Raw genomic sequence first — 15,782 nt, 5'->3', positions numbered from 1 at the left:
GGTTATTCCAAAGGATGAAGTTTCAGTAGTAAATTCTGGCAAATGTTCCCAAGCAGGAGGAAAGAGTTACTTCGGCTCTTCTGCAGTACACGTAAACAGGAAGAAAGACAACATTTTGGAGTCAATGAGAATGTGAAACTGAGGAGAAAGACAAGCTACCATCCTCAGAATAAATCTTAAAGCTACAGGAGGGCCTTAAACCAATTAATAATCTTTAATTAATCCCATGAAAACATTTTTATGACATCAGCTCTGAAACCAGATATGAATTCGGTGGAAATGACAGCTCATGTCCCAGTCACAAAACATCACTGGTACATTCTGTCATCTGTAAGACTTTGTCATCGATATAGATTTCCATTTTTGTAAATCATCTTTTATTTGGGGAAGGAGGGGGGTATTGATTTTCTCCTAGTCTTTTCTCGGAATGTTAACCTTGTTTAAGTTCTTCATTTCCTCTGCCTGAAGCACCATGTTGCAATAGAATTAAATGCATAGTGAAATGGCCATGTGAGAAAGGTTTATGCATTATGTTAAAACCTGCTGCCTTGATAAATGGTGCCATTAGGGTCTGGAATTCACTACATTAGTCTACTTAGCTCAATCCAACAACATGCCTTAAAAGTCTCACAAATTTGTTCAGATGCTAATGAGCTGCGCCACCAAGCTTCATATGTTGCAGCAGGATCTAATATTTCCAGGAGTGTGACGCATTTAAGAGTTATCCGTGGACTTTACCTGGCTTGGCAATTCAAGACAATTCACATTTATAGACAGGGAAAAATGTATAATACATTTAATATAATATACATGTATAGTGCATAAATAAAATCTATAATAAGTATAATATAATACAGAAGCTGTGTGGCATCTTCTGAAAATACACTCAATGAGCCTTAATAAAGGTTACTTATGTTTAGTATCAGTTTCTCATCATCTATTGTCAGGATACGATGTGGAGAAAGATCTCTGCCAAAAAATCATAGATAGATAGATAGATAGATAGATAGATAGATAGATAGATAGATAGATAGATAGATAGATAGATGAGGGTACTTCAAAAAATTCACAGAATGATTCATATTATCCTTAAATTGTATTTTTCCACAAACTATTTAAAGTTCTCTCGCATGTGTATGTATCTCAAACAAACTGATTAAATGTAATAACACCCAAGTCATCTCTAAGTCAAAAGGCAGTCATTTATTACTGGTCCTGTTTCCCCAGGACCATAGCATGTGTGCTGAGCTTCTAAAAGAAAAAATGACAAAGTAACTGCTTACTTACAGACATTTGCCACCTGGTCAGGTTTATTTTCAGGAACAGAAAAATAAAGAAACAGCCTCATTCAAACAAACCTTTGCTGAGCACCTACTGTGCACTTGGTGCTAGAGTGGATGGTGTTTCTCTCTCATACTATCTTTGGAATAACATTGGCCCCGTTTTTAGGACAGCTGTCAGGGCCAGTGTCACGGTGTGTGACTTGTGCTGTCACACAGAGCCCCATGCTCAGAATGTCCCATGCGTGGTTTAATGCTCTGCTGTTGCCATCTTGAAATTCTGGAAGGGGCCCCACATTTTCATTTCTCACTGGGCTCCACAGACAGTGTAGCCCGTGCTGATTGTGGCTTCAGGTAAATTCATTTGTGGGTTAAATAAATTTGTCAAGGCTAAATGAGGGAAAATTGGCCGTGTTTAGAAAGGCAGAGTTACAGTCAGACTCTCACTTCTCATTCTTCAAGGCTCATCTAAGACATTACTTTTTCTAGGAAGGTCTTCCTCGATGCCCTTCCCTCAGCCCCCATCTCTCTCTGTTCCCTTCCAATCTCGGTTAGCTCTGACCTTCCTCCATAACGGACTTTGGCACAGTTTTCCATAACTACCTGCATCCCTGCATCTCATACTCACTGGACTCTGGGCTCCTTGAGGACAAGAACTATGTCTATTGTATTCACCATCGTACTGGCGAGTGTCCAGGGCTGTTTTATGCATTAGGAATTTGGGGTATAGGGCATAAGGTATACTGGCTTCTCAAGGGCCTCTGAAATATTCAAGGGACTTCAAATCCCTGGAAACTTGACCAAGCATGCATTGGTTAAGACATAGAAAAATAAAAGTTAAAGTTATAATCAATAATAATTTCAAAAGCAAATGAATTATTAAGATTTGTTAAAAAATAAAAACATACTTAACATGGCAAGTGCATGCATTTTAACAGACTTATTTCTGTACAGTGTGGGGCCTCCCAAAGGAAAGTTCTAGGGCTCTCGGTGAATTCTAATGGTCTTGTCTGTGCCTGGCACAACTCCCCTTACAGTGCCAGGGACCAGGTGCTTAAGACTTGATTTAGGTCAAACAGAAATTGGGTAAAATATGAAAATGTGAAAATGGGTACAAAATCATGCCTACTTACAAAATAGTAGGAGGAAGTCAAAAAATGGTGATAGACAAGGAACCAGTAAACAAATCCTAGGATTCTGAGTCATGTGCTGTAGATGCTAAGCTACAGAGGTGTTCAGCCACAAGAGACAGAAGAACGGGCAAAAGTAGTCCGGAAGTGTGTCAAGGTGAAGAGAGAGATGGGATCGGATGGAATGTTGGCATTTCTTTCCAATAGGCAAAATGCACAAGATGACAAGGATATGGGATGGAAACCAATGGCTGGATATGTGTTAGGGTTTGCATAGTTGGTATGGATCAAGATGATGCAATGAAGCAGAGAAAAACAAGGAAATCTTTCCTCATGTGGGTTGAGACTTTTAGAAAAAGAAACTCAATTCATTTGGTCTGACAGGGATAAACCAAAATGTGTGGTAACTTGGATGTAAATTGAACCAATAGCCTTTCTTTACTTGACAAATAAGCGTTAGCACTTGTTAACGATAAAGGCTTTGGAGGAAATGACACCACAATGATTTCCGCTGGCTTCACGTCTTGGATTTTTCTCATCAAGATCAAGGGTCCATTGTTAAGGCCTCATTTATCTCAGTGTATTTGGTTGGTCCAGTTTGCATAACCAAAATCAAAATCATTTGCGTGGCATTCCCTGGTTGTACTGAAAAGCAACAACAGTCTCAGTATCCACCTGTACCTAAGAGCTCTAGGAGCCCCCTCGGCTCTAACGATAAGGCTAAAACATGGAATTTATTAAGTTTACTCAACCAAAATATAGTGTGTGCTTGCTATGTTTTAGATACAGGGAAAATTACCCTTGAGGGGTTTATAATCTAATAGTAGAGGTCAGTAACAAAAAAGAAAACAAATAAAAAATAAGTAATTTTATATAATAATCATTACTGTGATGAAAATTAAATGGGGCAGGGAAAGTCTCAGGGGTTGGCAAACATTTTCAATACAGAGCCAGATAGTAAATAGTTTGGGATTTTCAGGCCATACTGTCTCCACTGCAACTATTTAACTATCCTTTGGTAGCCCAAAACCATCTTTAGACTACATGTAAACAAATGAATGTGGCTGAGTGCCAATAAATCTTTATTTACAAAACCAGGCAGCAGACTGGATTTGGACCACAGGCTGTAGTTTACAACCCTTGAGATAGAGAACTGGGAGTTGGTTAATTTAGCTAAGATGTTCTGGAAAGATTTTCTAAAGAAGTAGCATATTAGTTGAGACCTCAATGATAGCAAGATTTAAATCATGGAACAATTAATTGAGAAAGTGTTTGAGGCAGTGGAGAAAACTGAGGCAAACATTCCAAGGTAAGGAGGAATAAAAAGAGAGAGAGTTTCATTATCTCCAAGTACTGTAAATCACCCAAAGTTCATGCAAAGGAACTATAATTAACATCAGGACTACAATAACGTGTCCATAAATATAAAACCCTGTACCACTTTTTGAAGTTTTCCTTTTAATAAGAATCTTGAACACCTTGTCTGAATTATTGCAAATTTCAGGGTCCTGGCACAGTGAGACATCTCTTCACATCGGGCCCTGCCACCTCACTCTGAACCTGGATGTGGACTTCTTTGGGCACAGTTAATCAACAGCTAAACTTGGAGGACCCTCAAATTTACTTAAAATATACGCTTAGTACTCAAGAAATACTAGTTGAATCATTTTTTATAAAAACTAGGTTGATGATTTCAACATAAAACCCCTGGAAGACAATAATGTGGATGGACCGTTCATTATTTTTAGAGCTGTTCATTTATCTCTTTCCTCATCAATATCAAGGGTTGGATTTAGCTTGAAGACCAAAACTGACAGCCTACAGATCAAATTTGGTTTTCAGAGTAATTTTGTTTGGTTAGTTACCAACATTTTGAAAGCAGAAGATTTCTGGCTTTCCTTGAGAGAACTGACCACACTGCGCCCTTCAATTCCCACCTGATGATAATGGTCAGGAACTAAGTAAAACCACCTCCTGTGGGATATGAACCTTCCATTTTGCCATAATGCCTACCTGGCATGCTGGTTTTGTAGAGCCTGAAGCTTTTAAAACCTAGGAAGGGACTTTCTTTAAGAAAAATAATACAAAACAATGAATAGAACCTGTCCACAGTGTCTCCAATACTGAAGGAGAAACCACAAATAAGGAATGCCCATGACCTACGAATACACAATTCCTGGGGTTCCTATAACATCAACTAACACCCCAACATAAGGAAAGTTGTGAAGGAAGGGGGATGTCAGACCGGAAAGTGACGGTCCTATTAACAAATCGAAGTTGACTATCTTACTTTTGCAAATTTCATGAAAACATGCTATCTAACAAACTATGGCTAGACCCCCTGCTAGGGCCTTGCAAGGGCTCCATCCACTGCTTTTAGTGCTTTCCCCCTTTTCTGGTTTGGTTTTTGGCTACCTGTCTGGACTCGGTGAGTATAAGAGTTTTCACATGCTTCAACGGAAAGATTTCTAAGTTCTCTCTTGGCTCTGACAATTTAAAGTTCTGTGGTTCTGCTTTTGTTCGCAGTCTATATTTTCTTAAAAGATTCATAGCACAAGACATCTTCCCTTACTTTACTCTTAGAATAATCTGTTAAATGAGCTTGACAATGGATAGGATGTGTGGATTTCTTTCAGTTGTCTGAGAGCAATCTAACACATTGGAACTGCCAAGCATCAATTGAAAACTGAAGAATTCAGCCATTACCCTGAACGAGTGACAGGCAAATTCATACACCACGCTGATGATCAAACAAAGACAAGTTTCTCTACTTTCTTTGTAACAAAGTTGGACCATGGCTGCATATATGTGAAATAGGAGCGAGAAGGGAGAAGTTTGTCAGTTTGCTCAAATTATGAGATAACTGCCCGCACGCCAGAGCTTTTAGACATGCACAGGCCGCCTCACGGTATTTCCCTGATTCACTCCAGATCTGACTTCTATCTGTTTTTAGTGTCCAGAGAAATGATACACATTGTCCAAACCTTAAGGATCTTTTAATCCGGAATTCCATTAAATCAAAATGCTGCTGAACACATGGCTAAGAACCGTGATGCATAAAACACTCTTGAGTTTAGTTAGGGCATAGTCCTTAATTTGACCAAATAGCCTGGTCCTCACAGGGCATTGGAGTCTTTGACACTGAACACACGGGACAAATGCAGTAGTTTTCACAGACACTGAAATAAGCAGCTTGCCACCAACTGAAATACATGAAAGCCTGACCAGACTTTTACTTTGGCACAGATCCCTTGCATGGAGGCATAATTTCTGCATTTGCAGATAGTTCAGAAATGTTTTATGTATGTGCTATTTCCAAAGAGTCTTTTAAAATTTCCTTTCTCTTAGCATAATCGGTTGTTACCCCTCCTATTGATTTCCCTAAAGAGCACAAGTCTATTCCATTAGAAATAGAGAAGGAAAAAAAGTAGTATATATATCCCCTTCTACATATACATACATATATAGCTTTTAAGCTGAGTGGAAGCAGGTTTTTTTTTTTTTTTCTTCCTTATTTATTTTGGGGTGGAGGGGGTAGATTGGGAAGGGGAATGAATCTGCAGTCTGCTACCTAGACCAGTTCTCTGGGCTACATTTTCACTGAGGACCTTGTTTGTCCCTGAGACCTGGGCACATTTGAGAAAAGGGAAATTCTGAATGCTACAAGGCTAAAGATTTGCAGAGTCATAAGGCAAGAAACAAAAGTACTGGGTATAGTGAGTACAACCCAAGTGTCCGTCAACTAAAGGACAAACAGATGTAGCATATCCATACAATGAAGTATTACTCAGCAAGAAAAAAGAATGCAGTACTGACACACGCTACAACATGATGAACCTTGAAAACATTATGCTAAGTGAGAGAAACCAGACAAAAGATTACATATTGCAGGATTCCATTTATATGAAATGTCCAAATAGGCAAATCTATAGAGACAGAAAGTAAACTAGTGGCTGCCTAGGGCTGGGGGAGGGGACAAGGAGAGGGGTAGGTGGGGAGACGATGGGGAGTGACTGCTAGTGGGTATATGGTTTCTTTTTGGGGTGATAAAATATTCTAAAATTAGATTGCAGCTATGGTTGCACAACTCTGTGAACATGCTAATCATGGTTGAATTTTACACTTTAAAAGGTGATTTTTATATTATGTAAATTATATCTCAGTAGAGCTGTTTTAAGAAGCATAATGGGCACAATCTTACTTCTGGATATATTTCCCAAAAAACTGAAAGCAGGGTCTCAAAGAGGTATCTGTACTCCCATGTTTATAGCAGCATGATTCACAATAGCCAAGAGATGGAAGCAACCCAAATGTCCATCATCAGATGAATGGATAAACAGAATGTGCTGTATACACACAATGGAATATTATTTAGCTTTAAGAAGAAAGGAAATTCTGACACATGCTACAACATGAATAAAACTCAAGGACATTATGCTAAGTGATATAGCTGGTCACAGAAGGACAAATACTGTATTATTTCACTTATAAGAGTTACCTAGAGGAGTCAAGTTCATAGAGACAGAAAGCAAAAGGGTGGTTGTCAGGGGCTGAGGGGTGGGAGAAATGGAGAGTGGTCATTTAATGGGTATAGAGTTTCAGTTTTGCAAGATGAAATAGTCCTGGAGATTGATAGTACAACAATATGAATACACATAACACTTCTGAACTGTACACTTAAAAATGTTTAAGAAGGTAAATTTTATATTTTACTGCAATAAAAAATATAATGTGCATATTATCTATATAAAGCAAGAGCAACCTTAGTTTTCATATCTATCCACAATTGTTTCTTTCTCCTGCAAAGGGCCCTTTATGGCTTCTCACCTTTCTTTGGAAAAAACCAAAAATGTCACAGCAGCAGAATCCTGTTTTAGAAGCATCAGAAGAGACTGAGGCTCAGCAAGAACTTGGCAGGACTTACATGCGAGTCCAGCCTTATGCAGTCGGAGCACATGTCCCTGATAATCTTCACTTCTGTGGCTCTTTTTCAAATGGTTCAGAATGGTTTTTAGGTCCTCTCTGGGCTAAACCTCCCATCACCAAACCTCAGCACTGTCACATCAATAGTGAAAGTGAACCTGAGCTCAGTAATAGTAATTTGTAGCTTGTTGTATCCCAATATCTTGCCATGTGACTAGCCTACAAGAATCCAAGTCAGTCAAACCAACCAATATGTCAAAGAAATATTGTGGAGTTAATGAATAAAACTACTTGGCAACTTGATGTTTCCTTTAGTTCTCCACAGTGACAGGCCCTCCATACCCACAGGGCTCCAACAGAAATCCCCTAGGCACACTGGATTTTTGTGTGTGTGTGTGAGAATAGTAATGTAGTAAAATATTTCTTTAAATTTGGTACCCAGACCAAAGTGGCTTTTACAAAAATGCATTCCTCTGAACACAAGTCCTACAATATATTTCTTGAGCAAGGGGTTAAGAGTTCAAAATAAATTAGGGAAATATTGAATCCTCTAGTTCCCAGTGAAGATTCACAACATGCATTGAGATCTGTTAAAAGCTCTGAAGAGTCCTGCAGTAAAGACAGTAACTATTGTTTACCTGTTTCTCCAAAGTCAACAGAATATTTTATCTTTAGGTGACTTCACCAATATCCCAGTGTGTATGTATTCTAAACATAGTCTGGAACAATTGGTATATGCAGTTCCCAAATAGCTGACTCTTTTCTGTGAATACTCTGAAGCTTGCACTCAGTACACCAAGAACTACATTTAAAGGGATGTGGACAGATCATCTATAAAGACCTTTGAGCTAAACGCTCACTTCCCTCAGCTCTCTTCTCAAATGCTGCCTTATCAACCCCCCTTCCTTGACAACCCCTTTTAAACAGCCACCCACTCAGCCAACCCTCTCTTTTCCCTATGTCATCTTCATATGACAGGTTTCTGCTCACATCACACCTCCACCTCTTCCTGTCACCCCAACTAGACTCTAAGCTCCATGAGAACAAGATTTTGTTTGGTTCACCTCTGAAGCAGGAGCTGAGGATATAGCTGTTGAGCGAATGAACACAGTCAAAAGAAAACTTGAAACACAGGGGCAAAACGTCAGTCATAACTTTTATCTAATGTGTCTACTGACCACAACGTAAGTCACCGACCTCATCCTTGAGAAAAAAGGTATTTTTTGCAGACTTAGCCCTGCTCATTGGATGATAATAGTGACAGTAAGACACCAGCTACAGTAAGAATAACAAACATATATATTTATATGTCATGTGGATATATAGGAAGTATATATATATAGTATACTATTTATTATAGGTATATATATAAGTGTGTGTTTATATATATATACTGTATTTACAAGTGTGTGTACATATATACTATAAGTATATTTATAAGTGTGTGTATAGATATAAATATATATAATATATATGAAGTATATATATTGTATGTTATATACCACTATAAATATATATGTGTGTGTATATATACTTTATTTATAAGTGTGTGTACATATATGCCATAAGTACATATATATATAGTATATGTATATATATGAAGTAGCTACTATTGACCTAAATACTCCTCTTTTTTCGAGGTGCTGCTCTGAGTGCTTTACTTGCTCTGTCCTTTCTTCTTCCCTCACTCCTTCCTCTACTGAGAGGGGTTTGGGCAGTCTCAGTGTACACCCCAAAGATGCGCACAAAGATGCTTTTATGGAGATGTCCTCATCATTAGGCCTAGTGGTGAGGACAGAAAAACATTTAAAACGACTCAACAGTGTCATTAGAGATAAGCCAGGACTTCCTAGGTCATTGAGGATGGAATGTCCCCCAGCTTGGGGGAAGGAAAGGGATAATCATGAATGGCTTCCTGGAGGAGATGACCTCTCAGTTGCATTTTAGGGTGAGTGGGTGCTGACCAAAAAGAGGAGGAGGTGGCATTCCGAACTGGAAGAACAAGCTGAGGAAGAGTACTAGGGGTTTGAACAGAACATGTTGCTTGAGGGAAGCTAGAGAAGTTTGATGTTGTCGGAGCACGAGCATTGAGTCAGGAAAAAGTGAGAAAGGAGGCTGGAGAAGGGGACAGGGGCCCAAACTTCTCCTGTCCTCACAGCTGCTTTGTGAGTTCAGTACCAAGAGCCAACATCCACCAAAGCCGGCTTTCCTTTCCCAACTACAGGGGGCCTGGGGCTGGGCTAAGCATTTTATAAACACTATGTCAGTGAATATTTCCAATGACCCCATGAAGTAGATCTGATTACTCTGTCCATTTCACATACGTGGAAACTGAGTCTCAGAAAGGCCAAATCACTTTCCAGGTCACACAGCTGGTGAGACACAGGGCCAGGAGGTGTCCTTGGGAGGACTGCGCAGCACCCCGGGGCCTTTCCACTCCTTACTCAGCATTATTATTCCAGAATAGTTGTGCTCCACTTGGAGTCTCTCTGCCCTCAGGGGACACATGGCAATGCCTGCCGACATGTAGGCTGACACAATTGGGTGTGTATGGGGGTGGCTTCTGGCATCCGGTGGATAGAAGCCAGGGAAGCTGATAAACATCCTACAATGCCCAAGAAAACCCCACAATACAGAACTATCTGTCCCCAAATGCCAATAGTACAAAGCATGAGAGAAACTCTGCCTTAGTTTACTGGCCAGCTGGGTGAATCTCTGACCGATTTTATTTTGATTTAAAAAAATAAAAATTGCAGAGTTTGTTTTTATTGAACCATCAGGTAATGCAGGGCATGCTGCCCCAGAGCACTGCGAGCCCAGCAGGTGATCAGAGTTGGGGGGGGCAGCTATTGGAACCCCCCACTCACAAGTAATGTACAAAAGGGGAATAAAGAAAAGCTTTTCTGCAATAAGCCATTTGCTGACTGTTTACAAGGAGTCCGACTTGGGTTTTCGCTTTGCAAACTGATGATGATGCGGTGCTGGTGGGGCTCTGCATGGAGAGGGTCTGAGGTCATTCACCGGAAACTTCCCTCCTGCCCACGCCTGGCAAATCAAAGAGCTGGTGGTAGGTGTTGAAGGGAGAGGGAGTTTTTCCATTCCACCCTTGATCAGAAGCAGGATAATGGCTCTGATGATGGATTACACGGAACGTGTATGCTGAAGAAAGGCAAGTGAGGGGCGATAGGAAGGAGATTGCCAAGTCCCGGGCAAAAGATGAGAGGGGAATGCCTTCTTAGAGCAGGAAAACAATTACTCCTGATTTTGAAGAAAAACAGTTCCGGCTACGAAGTCATTATTTCTCTCTCTCTCTCTCTCTCTCTCTCTCTCTTAAATATAAGTAGGTGGAGGAATTTATAACTTAGGAAAATAAAGATCAAAGAAGGGCCCAAAATGAAAATGTGTAGGGGCTGGGTTTTTTTTAATCTCCCCTAACCTGGGTCTCTGGATTCCACTTTGACACGACTGGAGTTCCTCCTTTGCACAAGACGGAGAACAAGGCAGGGTTGCAAGGTGGGAGGAAGGTCAGTGTCAACTGTATTCAAGCACAGAGCAAGACAAAAGAGCGCTGGTGTCAGACAGGGCTAAGACGGAATCTCCACTCAGCCACTTTCAAACCCGTGAACTTGGTCTCCCCTTCTGACCTCCATTCCCACCACAGATTAAAAGTGATGACAATGTCTACCTTGTAGTGTTGTTTTCAGGGTCAGAGAAACATATGTGTTTAGCACCTAACACTGCATATAGCCCATAATATGCACTCAATGCATGGTGTAGTGGATTGAATTATGCCCCTCACTGAAGATTGAATTGTGTCCCCCAAGTTTTATGTATCAGAAACTTGGTCCCCACCATGACTGTTAAGAGGATGGGAAATCCTATTATGGTAATTGAAAGGTGGGGCCTTGAAGAAGTGATTAGATGGTAGGACCATTCCATAGTGAATGGATTAATAATGGTGGTCAGGGGTGCGGTTCTGAGGGCTTTAAAAGAAGAGAGAGGAGAATCTGTCTCTGTCTCTGCTCTCTCTGCTTTCACCATCTTACAATGTGAGGGGTCACTGTTGTCACCACCAGACGTGTTCCTTGGACTTTGGACTTCCCAGCCTCAGAAACTGTAAACAATAAATTTATAAAACACCCAGTTCTTTGTATTTTTTTATAAGCAACAGAAACAGACTAATACACATGGGAACTTATTTTAATGTTGATGCCAATAATAATTTTAATAGAAAGGCCATTTTAGTATAATGGCACTCTCTTATCACACTTTAAATAGTGAATGGTTCTTTTTGTGCTCCAAAATGGCCCACAGATGGGTTTTGCTTGGTTGTCTAATGTTGTTTAAAAACCCAAATTACTGATTGTGGCTTTGCTCCTTTTTTCTTTTAGTCATAGATCTCCTGATTCCTACTTGAGCTTTTGGCTACCCAGAATAGATATGTTTCCTGGCCTCTGTCTGACAGATGTAGCTATGCGGCAATGTACTAGACAATGGGAAGTCAGTGGAAGTGATATGTACAATTTCCAGGCTATACTTGTAAAGAAAGGGGCATGTCCTCCACTTCTCTTCTCCCTTTGCTGCTCATTGGAATCTGCTTTTGATGGTAGGAGCTACAGCAGCTGTCTTGGACCATGAGGAGGAAGCCTTGTGTTATGGTGGCAGAGGAGGAGAGAAGGTACATGGTACCCCAACACCAACACCCCTGCTAGCTCTCAGACACTCACCTGGACTTTTGTATGAGATAGAAACAAGATCTACCTTAATAAAAACATGTTATTTGGGGGAATATGAGGAGTTACAGGGAGTCTGTTTTATAGGAGTCAATCAGATATCCAGCAGAATGATTATGTTCTGTAATGATGAATATCTTAATTATCCTGACATGATCATCACATATTGACACAAGTATTGATAGTCAACGCTGTACCCTACAAACATGTGTGATCAATTATGATTCAATAAAAATAAATTTAGATTTTTAAAATCTATTTTGAAAAATCAGAAGCTCTTACAATACTCTGGCCATGTTTTCTTATGACCCCATGTCTCTTGCTATGGGGCATGCAGTATCCTATGTGCCACAGCCCCTTCCAGCACATTCATTCAAACATGCTTAGCCTTGAGATGGTGTCCCCTGCTCATGTGATTCAGAGATGACTTAAGGGAAAGTCACAATGGAGCTACCCTGTTCTTGACATGCCTTGAGGGCTTATGTGCCAGACCCGTTATGAAGTACACAGAATAAGTTCTATTAGCCAGCCTTCCCAATAGCACAGGTCATTATTACCACCCCATATATAGATGAGGGAACAGAAGTTTTGAGAGGACACAGTACTTGTTTAAAGTCATTGGGCTGTTAGTGACTGAAGCAATCTGATTCCAGAGCCCAAACTCCTGGCCAGCAATTGCTCTACTGCTTATGCTGAGCTCCCAGGTTTTCTAAATCAAATATCAACTCATTTGCAGAAATCTAAATGAATTTACAAAGAGAATTTTCTGGATAATTAACAGAGTTTGCATCCTCTGCAGTCACCACACAAACTTCTAGCAACTGTTTTCATTTTCTTGTTGTTGGGGACTATTTTAGCTCAAGGCAATAATATCTGTGTCATCACACACTGCATTGCTCCAGGTGGGCAGCCTGTGGAACAACTATAACAAAAAAATCCCTGGCAGTCTGTGTGGGCTGGGGGGCTTTTGCTAGCCACTGAGTACCATGAAAGGGAAGACCAGCCCAGATAGTGGCTGGAGTTGGTGATAGGTGACAAGGCTGCAGAGGGTTCTAGAACATCATTTCCTGGGAAGGTTCATCAACAGATATACACAGTTGGCTCACATCAGTGTTCCCTGGATGGGTTCAAGGCCAGAGCTTGTGGTTAAGACTGTTCCCATGCTTGCTTCATAATTTGGCTTCGTGTCTCCCCCCTGCCTGCAGCCCCCTTGACAGATACACTCTCCAGACCCACACTAAAGCATACATTGGGAATGCTTTGAAAGCCTGAGAAGGAATCTGGGGCCCTCCTTGGGTCTTGAAATCACAAAATGTCAGAATTAGAAGGGACCTCAGAAAGCTTCTGGTCCGACCCTTTTGATTTATAAGACAGGAAACAGATACAGAGAAAGGAGGGGAGCAGGTCAAAATTCATCCACCAACAGCATTTAGTGTGTGACCCCATTTTTTTGTGTAAGTTAAAGGTGAACGCAGGGTTGCACTTTGGAAAGATGATGATAATACAGCCAGCAGTGTGTTGTCTCTCTCCTAAGCACTGAATTAAATGCTTTACATGGATTTTCTCATTTATTCTTCATCACAGTCCTCTGAGGTTACCACTCTTGCTTCTATTTGCATGTAGAAAAACTGAGGCACAGACAGTCAAATCAGGCAGCCATTAAAGGGATTGCTCCTGGTTTTGAAGCTGGTATCTGACTCCATGGCTGAACTATTGGCACTGAACTGAACTTTAGTTCAAGAGTCGCCAATTCAAATTCCTACAGGGGCCAAGCTGACTCATCAGTTGAGTGAAACAGTTGGTAGGGCCTGTGAGCTGGGGACAAATGCCCTGCCTAAGTGCTCCCTTTCTCCAGTGACTGCCTCCAGCTATGCAGCAGATTTTTGATTTTACATGATTTTTACACCAATGACTGATGACTATGGAAATCATTAGAACCAGTCAAAAATATTGTTTCTTCTCCTTTTGTATCCTAAAAGGTGTTTAATGTTTGCATGTCCCCATCCCTTTGAAGTCAGGCAAGGCCACAAGGAATGTGACCAGAGTGATAGGTGTCACTTTGAGAGGCAGGGTATGATTTGTGGTGCTCTCTTTCCCTTTGTCACAGGGATAGGCAATGTTCATTCCAGACAGTGGCTGTTCTGGTCAGCTTGCATCATAGATTGAGGTTGTAGCAAAGTCTCCAGCCCATCCACAGGGTCATGTGGTGTGGGTGAGAAATGAATCTCTGTTGTTTTAAGCTATTGAGATTTGGGAGTTGTTCTTTACTGCAGCATAACCTATCCCATGCTGACAAATAGAGGAATTAACTTTTAAAGAATAAAGTAAGCCAAACAAAAAACACACAAGCATCCCAGTCTGCATCCTTAAAAGTTGGATGGGAGGTGGCTCCAAGAACTCTGGATCTTATATTTTGGAATTGGGAAGGAGATGCTTAAGACAGGCAGTTCAGGGCTTGGTCCTTTGTTCAGCAACTCCCTTCTGTCTGGGAGCCTCTGGCATGTTGATGGCAATAGCCAGTGTCTTACTAAGTGAGAACTGCTACTTTTATGAGGACCACGGAAGATTTTACAGCAAACTTGTCTTCCTCATTTGAGATCCCACTTTAAAGCTTCCCAGTCACATTCAGTATCATCTTTGCACTCAGAATTTTGATATGTCAAAAGACAACACACCACGGCTATACCACAGGGTAGAAAATGACAAGAAGAGACACATTATCTCCAAATTGAAATGTTAAGGCCCTGTGAGAAAGAAGCATTTCTGTTTGGAGAAATAAATGATGGGGTACCTTGTCTTTCATAGATAATGAAGGATTACCTTAGAAAATTAGCTTCTTAACACAACTAAAGAACTAAAAATAAAGCACACTGCTTTTCCCTTCAGTTTCAAGCAAAACAAAGATGTTTAAGATTAAGCAATTTAATATTTCCAGACACTATTAAAATTGTTTACTGAGGTTCTAGCTCACACCAGCTGGTTGTATAAACAATGAGCCTTCACAAGGTATTGGTTTTTTAATCTGTGAAATGGGACAAATATTATTGGATGCGTAGATTAAGGATGACTGCAAATTCTTTTGAAAGACAAATACTCTGTATAGAAATCAGTATTTAAATAAAGAAAAATTGTTCTGCTAATGGAAGAGAAAGTATATTATGTCCATATGGCAAAGCTATTGATGTTTAAGTTGTGACTTTGATTTGATCTTTAAAGGCTCCAGCAACAATGTTTCTCCTCAAGGATCAGACCTGAGACTGTTTCACAGATGTTTTTTCTAAGGTATCAGATTAATGAATGCTTATTGTAACAAACTCAAACACTCAATAAAGGTATAAAGTAGAGTTTCTTGGTCTTGGCATTATTGACATTTTGGGCAGGATAATCCTTTGTGGTGGGTGCTGTATTTAGCAGTATTGCTGGTCTCCTACTAGATAGCGGCAGCTCTCCTTTCCCAATCCCCAGTAGTGACAACCAAAAATGTGCCCAGACATTACCAAATGTCCTCTGAGAGACAAAACCACTCACACCTTTTTGATAACAATGAGTATACAGTATAAAGATAATTGAACATCCCTCCCTAAGGATAAAAACTTTCCCAGGGTAACCACTATCATCAGTTCAGTTTATATATTTCCAGCAATGTCTATGTCTAATCAAGTGCATACATACTCACCTTTATTCCTCCTTCATGCAGACACATACACTTTCCCCCC

General features: G+C 40.3%; 1 protein-coding gene across 1 annotated transcript in view; it reads right to left on the bottom strand.

Moving 5' to 3' along the window:
* The window catches only part of TSHZ2 (teashirt zinc finger homeobox 2), a 267,063-nt gene that overhangs the window by 186,355 nt on the left and 64,926 nt on the right, over positions 1-15,782 (bottom strand). The gene's annotated exons all lie outside the window — the stretch shown is intronic.

The sequence above is a fragment of the Cynocephalus volans genome, chromosome 1, assembly GCF_027409185.1.
Source record: "Cynocephalus volans isolate mCynVol1 chromosome 1, mCynVol1.pri, whole genome shotgun sequence".
Taxonomy (NCBI): domain Eukaryota; kingdom Metazoa; phylum Chordata; class Mammalia; order Dermoptera; family Cynocephalidae; genus Cynocephalus; species Cynocephalus volans.
The sequence above is the reverse complement of the archived record's forward strand: the minus strand, read 5'-3'. Positions and strand labels throughout refer to the sequence as shown.